This window comes from Apis dorsata, unplaced genomic scaffold (assembly GCF_000469605.1).
Source record: "Apis dorsata unplaced genomic scaffold, Apis dorsata 1.3 scaffold_1280, whole genome shotgun sequence".
Classification (NCBI taxonomy): Eukaryota; Metazoa; Arthropoda; class Insecta; order Hymenoptera; family Apidae; genus Apis; species Apis dorsata.
The window spans coordinates 41,972-50,111 of NW_006264377.1; the positions used below are offsets into that span (position 1 = coordinate 41,972).

Consider the following 8,140-nt stretch of genomic DNA (forward strand, 5'->3'; position numbering starts at 1 on the left):
AAATAAGATCGATCTCGATTGCGACTTGCACTTCCCGTTAACATAAAATTCTAATGATTGCGCTTGTGTTTTCGCTATGCTTTACATGTCTAAACACCTGAAAAAACAAAAAAAAGAAAAAAAAATAATAAAATTGATTCGTGAAATCGAGAACTGAAAATTGGAAGAAAAAAAAAAGAGAGAGAGATCTGCAACTTGCGTATTTTTCTTCAGATCGGTCTTTCGAGCACAGATTTAACGTTAGGGATGCAATCGAGAATGAAAATTCGTCGTTGAAAAAGATTGCGACTTTCATTGGTATGCACAGAAATCGAGACAGGAGGCCATCGTCTTGGCGCGCGCGAGCTACCGGAAGTTATAGTCGTGATGCACGGCTGCAACCGGAACACATGGGACATCGTGAAGATTTGAACTCTCTGGTAAAAGTTCTCACAGAAGTTGAAAATGCAAATTCGTGGTAAACGCGCTCAAGTGAAATTTTTAAGGGTGAGGAGAAGAAAGAATTTTCTCCACGGTTTCGACGAACGATGGCGAATATTATATTTGAATGGCTGTATGTAACTGTGGTGTATCATTGGATGTAATAAAGGAATTGTACAGAGATATCGTGTCACGATCAGTTGAATCCAAGATAATCTGATTTCGAATTTTTATATCGAAATACATTGAAATATATTGATTTTATTTCGATTTTATTTGCGTTTTATCATTCTATGTTTAATAATGTTTAATGAATCGAGATGATTATTTTGTATTTTGAGTGTTTTTCAGATTATGAATTCTTCATTCGTGAGAGAAGTTTATGTATTTTATATGATTTAAAATTTTTTTGTGTTTTTCATTTTTTTTTCCAAACTGAAGATTAAAAAATGGATATTGATATCAATGTTTCAACAGCATTTTTATTAATAATGGTATGTATATTTAATATCAAGTTTGTAGGATTGTTATTTACATTATTCAATTTTTGAATTATTTCATTGAAACACTTTGTTTAATTTATTATAAATGTAATGTAAAAAAAAATGTATCATTACAAAAACTTCTTTTTATTGCTGTATATTCATCATACTATTTTATTATTATAAATGTTGTATACTCCGCACTTAAAATTTTAAATAATAATTATTTGCATGTAATTTTGATTACATATTTTATTAATACAATTATATTATATTATTTTATATAATTGTGAAGTAATATTTTATTATAATATTGTGCTTTTCTAAATATTAAAATTCTTGAACTTTTTTTGAATTCAAATATTATCAATATTCAATAATATTTCTTGAATTAAATTAACTCTATCAATATTATATATTTAAAATATTACTACACATTATATAATTTCCGTAAACAGAATATAACATTTCAGACTAAATTTTTCAATGTAAATTTCAGAAATTTCAATATAAATTTTTGAATATGAATATCTAATTAATTCACAAAATTACTTAATTATATTTCGTCACATTTTTCCTTTTTTTATATCTGCGAGTCTTATTCCAAATTTAAAAATATTTTATTATATAGATATGCGTGCACACACATTTTAAATATTATAATAAATCATTTTTTTGCTATTCATATTTATTATTATTATTATTATTATTGCACAAATTTTGCAATTATTTACTCTTTTTGGGTCTATTTAAAATCTATATAAGCTTTTCCATTTCGTAATTTTCAAATTTTCATATTTCTCTTATCTTTATTATATTTCTCCAAATATACCACATTTATATTTTCATTATCGTATCTTCTTTATCAATTATTAACTACATCATCCATATACCCAATATAATCATTTAATACGACTTCTAAAGAAACTTCGACAAACTATTCAAACTTCTTTAATCATTATCCATTATTTATTCAATCTTTCTAATCATAACATAATTCTTTATAATCCCTTTATAATCCTTTCCTTCATAATTGATATACCATTAACTAATAACCAACTAATTACAAGTATTAATGTGATTCGTTTTAAAAAATCAATTCTTTCAAATTCTTTCAAATTCTTTCAAATTCTTTCACACGATTCAATCGATTGAAAATCAATCGGAGTAGAAGCACAGCAGGGTGCATTGATCGGAATCAGGTATGAGGTGGCCATCATCGTCGATTCCTCCGACCGGGAATAAAAATCGGCTTCATGCTTGCATGGACTGCGCTGATAGGAGCGTGTACGAGCGTTGCCCGAACTGATATGACGGAAAAGGGAGACACCTATTGTTCCGTCTTTTGTCCACGAGATTTCGCGACGCTTTTGTCCCGCGAATTGCATCCTTATTGTCTCGAGAAAACCATTTGCACCCTTATGACTGTTTAATATCCGATGGTTTATTATAATACATAATAATTGCTAAAGTGAAATTTAAAATATTCGATAATAGAGTTGAAGTTAAGTCGATAGAATGGAAATTTCTTGCAAGTTAATATATTCATCCGTGTCTAGATAGATATTACAATACGTAGACCGAATGGGTATACATCTTAAATTAGAATAAAAATGAAATATGCTAAAGTTCGAAGAGTAAGATATGGCTTAAAAGAATTTAAAATAAATTTATTTTGAAACGGATGACATTTATAAATTTATGAATAAGATCTAATATAATCCTTGATTTCCATTTGTTTCTCTTCCTCGTCTCAAAAAGATTCGAAATTCCCTTTAACCTTCTTGCTCCTACGACGCAACATCTTATCCATTCCATAGTTGGCCAACTATCCATTTATATACCATGATTTCCATATACACACCCGATATTGTATCTTGAACTTCCTTCATTGCAAAACCCCTGGGGACACGGTCTTTGTTCTCTCGACTTTGCTCCGCGACGACCGATAACCCCCAATTGCTCTAATTCGATTCGAGAATACTTGGTTAGGAAGCCGTAATTAGAAAGTGAAAGTAAAGAACGATCGTCGAAAAGTGATAATAACTGAAAATAAAAAATATTTCATAGCAATAAGAAAGAAGAATTAATCAATTATTTTCAAGCTGCTGGTTTTAATTTTTTCTTAATTTTATTATCAAGATTTCCTTTTCTTCTTAAAAAAAAAAATTTATCACATGCGATGAATTCATGGAACTAAATATATAAATGGGGACTAAAACTTTATTCGGATTTCGCCAAATTTAAAATACAAAGTTTGTAATACTATCCTCAACAGCTTATTCCAGTTTCTTTCAACTTATATTTTAAAAAACTTTAAAGCTACCATTTAGCCCAGTTGCGCGAGACATCTTGCGCAATTAAACTTCCCTCCATTCACAAAAATTCTCGGATCCGGCTATAAATCTTATAAACTAAAACTTATCGATAGAACTTCTCGATTATCGAACCCATTATAATAATTTTCTCGATCCAACGCAACTCCCGTACTACCAACCAACGTATAAGAGAGGATTGGATCGGAATAGGAGAGGGTGGGATTAAAACGAGACGCTCGAAGTTTATTTTTAGTTAGGAACGAAATTGGCAATCTACACTTTCGCCGATCGCGATTAAATATTGAACACGGCCGTAGCAGAGATTAGAGGGGTGGAAGGAAAGAGCTTATTTCGTGGAGTATCATCGGTATCCGAGTTGAACGGTAAAAGTAAAAGAGTTATTTATAGAGAGAAAATATTTCGGTGAGATTGAAATCTGTCGTTTGGAGGGAGTTGCACGCTGTTTGAATTTTGATTAACGATGGATAGCAAGGGATGCAATTGATTTGATTATATTATGTGGTCATTAATCCTCTTAATCGAATGATTACGATCGTGTAAACGTTTATAATGCTTTGATTGGTTTTAATATATATATTGAAAAGATATTTTGATGCTTGTATATCGTGTACTTGGTTTTGATTTATTACGATTGGTTGGCTTTTTAACGAGTTTCGATTTTAATGGATTTAATTAGATTTTGGTTGAGATAATGAAAAGAGCATTTTAATTTGAATATTTAATTTTATGTGAAATGTGCTTTTTTTTTTGGTGAAGATGTTCGATGCTTTTTGTCTACTCAAATTGCAAATGAGATTATATTCTGCGAACGTATGGATTGAAAGACAATAATTGATCTTCACTGTAGAATAATTTTGAAGATTAATTAATATTTCACACAAATGAAAAATCAATTAATAATTCATTCACTAAAATATTAATTTTCCATCCATATTAATTCTACATATATCTTTATCATATAATAACTCTAGGTTACGTTTATATTTTCATTGAACGTAAATCAATATTCCACATATAAAATTTCACTCTCTCGAAATATGAAATGCGAAATCCCTTGAAACATTAATTCACCATTTATATTAACAATATTTTCAATTATTTCATAGTATAATTCCAATTTAATATTCATTGTGAAACATCAATTACGACGAAGTTAAATATTTTTATCCAAATTTTAATCAATATCTTATATAAAATTTACATAACGAAAAAAATATCAATGGATAATTTACTCCTTCAAAATATCCAATCACTAATTCATCTTTCACATAAAATTACACAACCAATCGATAATTTATTCCTTTAAAATATCAATCACATAAAATTACATAATCAATAATTCATCTCTTGAAAATACCGATCAAAATTCATCCCTCGCAATTAAAATTACGCAATCAATCGATAATTTATTCCTTCAAAATATCAATCTATATCAACTAATATATCTCTTCCATAAAATAACACAAGAAAATATGAATCGATAATTCATTCGTTAAAACTTTAATTCATCAACTGTATTAATTAAACGAGAATGAAAACGGTTTCCATTACGAATATCTCGAGTCATTCGGATGTTCCAGGGTAGTCGAACGCATAATCCGAACGTAATAATTTCCCGACAGTTAATTTACCGAATATTACAGAATTACGTTAAATCCCATAGGAATAAGGGCGAAATTAATAACACGGGACCAAGTATCTCGGTGGCTGGTAACGTCGAGTCCAGTGCAAAGCTTTTAGCCTGGTAAATTTATTACTGTCACGCTAACCGGTGGTTCGTATGTGCGTGAGCACACGCGCCTCTTCATCAACCACGCTCGGCCGGAAATGCTTGAAATTTCTCGATGTGATGAATCCTTTGATTCAGGGGCGCATCGAGTCGAGCGGTTTCGTTGAAATTCGCCTCGTCACGCGAGTTTTCATGCTCTCTCTCGATCGACGTGCGTGCGAGTTAGGAAGCAAGGGCAAGGACAATCACCTTTCTCTATTTGAGATCGAGTTTCCAAGGTTTTAACATACGTGCTCGCTTTTTACCGTTTAGAGAGCTGTTATCGAGCGTTCGTGGAAATAGAGCGTTTGTTTCTTTACCTCAGGGGCTGCAGCCTGCTGTGGAAGATCACTGTCGGCTGCGGTACGGGTCTAGCGAGCCCGAGGTACCCGAGCTAATTTTATAGCGATGTGTGGTTTTTTTTGAAGTATTGCGTCGAAAAGATTTTTAGAATTGAAGAGATTTTTGAGATTAAAAGAATCGGAAATTTATTTTTGATGAATTGGTTTTATTTATGATTTTTTACGATGGAGATACCTTTGTAAGAATGTGAAAAATACAGGTGAAAAGATAGGAAAAATTTAATATTTTAAGATGTCTTTGAATTTAAAATTCTTGTTCTTGCTATGATGCAAATTGAATTTTTTCAAGTGAGGAAGATCTTTGTGGATTAAATATTTAATTAGAAAATAGATGATAGAATGTAGATATTGTTTCATTTGCATATAAAATGAATTATAAGGATAAAGGAAAATTATAACTGAGATAATCGGTTGATATTAACAATGAAAGTTAATATTTATTATAAAATAAATTATAAAAAATATAAATTTAACTATAGATCGTTATATAAAAATCTATTAAAATAAATCAAATTAATTTTCTTCTTTTTATTGATGATTTTCTTCGTACAAACGTCGAATATAGTATTAAATTAAGTGACCATAGTTCTTGTTGAAAATCCGATAGATTAAGATAAGCTGAATAGATGGAAGACAAGGGCTTGAGCCGATGTGCATGGCCGATGGCTTGTATCGTGGTTTTCGTGTGATACTGAACACGGAATTTATAGTTCTATCTTCATACATATTTGCTATTCGCTGTTCCAGAATACATAGATTCCTAGTACAATGAAACATTATTATTCAATGATGAATAATCTTCATTCATATTATACAAAATTATTAAAAATTAATTAATTAATTCATTTTTTAGCATTCCACATTGCTTCACATTCATTTTATTTCTATACGTATCTCCATCAACTTCAAACTCGTTACATTAACGTGATTATAGAAGATTCTACTTGTAATCTGATTAGCAGATTAAAAGAAGATCCATTTATTTATTTATCGATCAAATACTTACACAAGTTCTCTCATTTCTGTCTTTCAATCCTATAATACCACTCTTCCTTCAAAAATCCCTATAAACACTATGCTTAAGATACTCGGTATCGATACCAGGTATCTCAATTTCCAATTATCCGGCTACGGTTTTATTTGTCATAGCAAAAGCATTCGATCCTTGCAGAGTGGTAGTCTCGCCGTTTCGACGAGCTTTAATCCTCTAGATGGATCCTCGTGTACAAGCGTTGTCGTTAAACGAGGCTCCAACCTTTTCAGAATGTCAACGAACGTTATATAGACGATTAATAGGGTGAAAGGGAGAGAGAGGGAAGGGAGAGAAAGGACAAATACATCGACCCCCTTTTCGTTGTTTGTATCCTCCATAGAATTGAAGTTATGATTGCGAGCGTGGCAAAGGATATAAATTTTAAAGCCGCGTTTCACGGAATATTGAATCCCCGTGAGAGAGCACTTATTTGAGAAATTTTTCTGTGTTTGATAAAATTTATCAGGCGATTTCAAAATTTCAAGTTTTTTACAAATTCGTTTAGTTTTTTGCTCTTGTTATTATTTTACGTGGGTTTCGTTGAAGCTGTTTTGTAATTTTATTCTCTAGAGATGTTGTTTTGTGTTAACTATCTATTTAATGTTTGATTTTTTTCATTAGCGATGGAAAAAGAATATTTGAATTACAAGATTACTTAAAATAGAAATTCAAGCTTATTTTCCTTTTCAAACAATAATTAATCAAACGTATATTTAGTAATAAAAAGTTAGAATAATTATTTAATAGTACTTCTTTTTTAGTCACTGTAATATATTTAACGCACGCGATATTAATAACTATTATCTTATGTAATTTTAATCTATTAGATATAGTCGAACATATTTATTATCCACAATATATTTCCAGCAGTCTTTATACACGTATTTTCTACTATATTCTTACCAACAATCTCTAATCATCAACTCTAGTACCGCATAAAATTTCCAGTAAACTATCCCCAATAACAATTTCCAATACAACGTCACCGAAAATTATAACAATCTTATCGAATCAATCTTAAAGCCCACTTATACCATATCAGAAAATCAGAAACATCCTTATTAACCATTTCATACGTACATGGCGTTCCTAGAATCGAGTTTCTTTCGAGAACTACCGTAAACAGTCCTTAGCGTGCATTACTTGGAATCAATAACAGCTAACACGACAGTCAGCTTGTCGATATAATAATGTTGACACATAAGCAACGAGAGAGGCGAAATGGGGGATCCGTATTTCGTGATCGATCTTTCGGTCACGAGAACAATTCGTTCCGTCGTGGTGGTAAATCGAAACCGCCGCTTTAATTCCTCTCACCGATATCTTGTTGCATGCGCAGCAACGTTTTCATCGCACGATATTGTAAAAGAAAAAAAGAAAAAAAAGAGAGAAAGGGGGGGGGAAGGAAAAGTAAAAATAAAAAGGAGAGAAAGAGAAGGAAGAAGGTAGCAAGTGGTAGAAGCAATCGATAGCTGCGCCACGATAAAGCACCACCACCGACCGCCTCCATATTCCGCGGCAAATGGAAATTCTGCCGCGCGGAAATCGATATTTAATAGGCGCTGCTACAAATTGAAGCGAATCACTCGTAATCGCGATTTAATCGCGTCTAATATCTATAATACCGTTCTCGACATTGTCATTAATTCATGTGGGGTGTCAATCGGACGGTGACAATTCATGGTGTGTCTACATCATGTATAAATCATTAGATCATTGATATATATATATATATA

General features: G+C 31.3%; 1 protein-coding gene and 1 long non-coding RNA gene across 2 annotated transcripts in view; both read left to right on the forward strand.

Annotated features, from left to right (window-relative positions):
* The window catches only part of LOC116186690, a 3,068-nt gene extending 2,465 nt beyond the window's left edge, over positions 1-603 (forward strand). The window contains exon 2 of the long non-coding RNA XR_004151713.1: positions 308-603. This is a non-coding gene — a long non-coding RNA (uncharacterized LOC116186690). The remainder of the gene's footprint in view (positions 1-307) is intronic.
* The window catches only part of LOC102681348, a 50,538-nt gene that overhangs the window by 37,150 nt on the left and 5,248 nt on the right, over positions 1-8,140 (forward strand). The gene's annotated exons all lie outside the window — the stretch shown is intronic.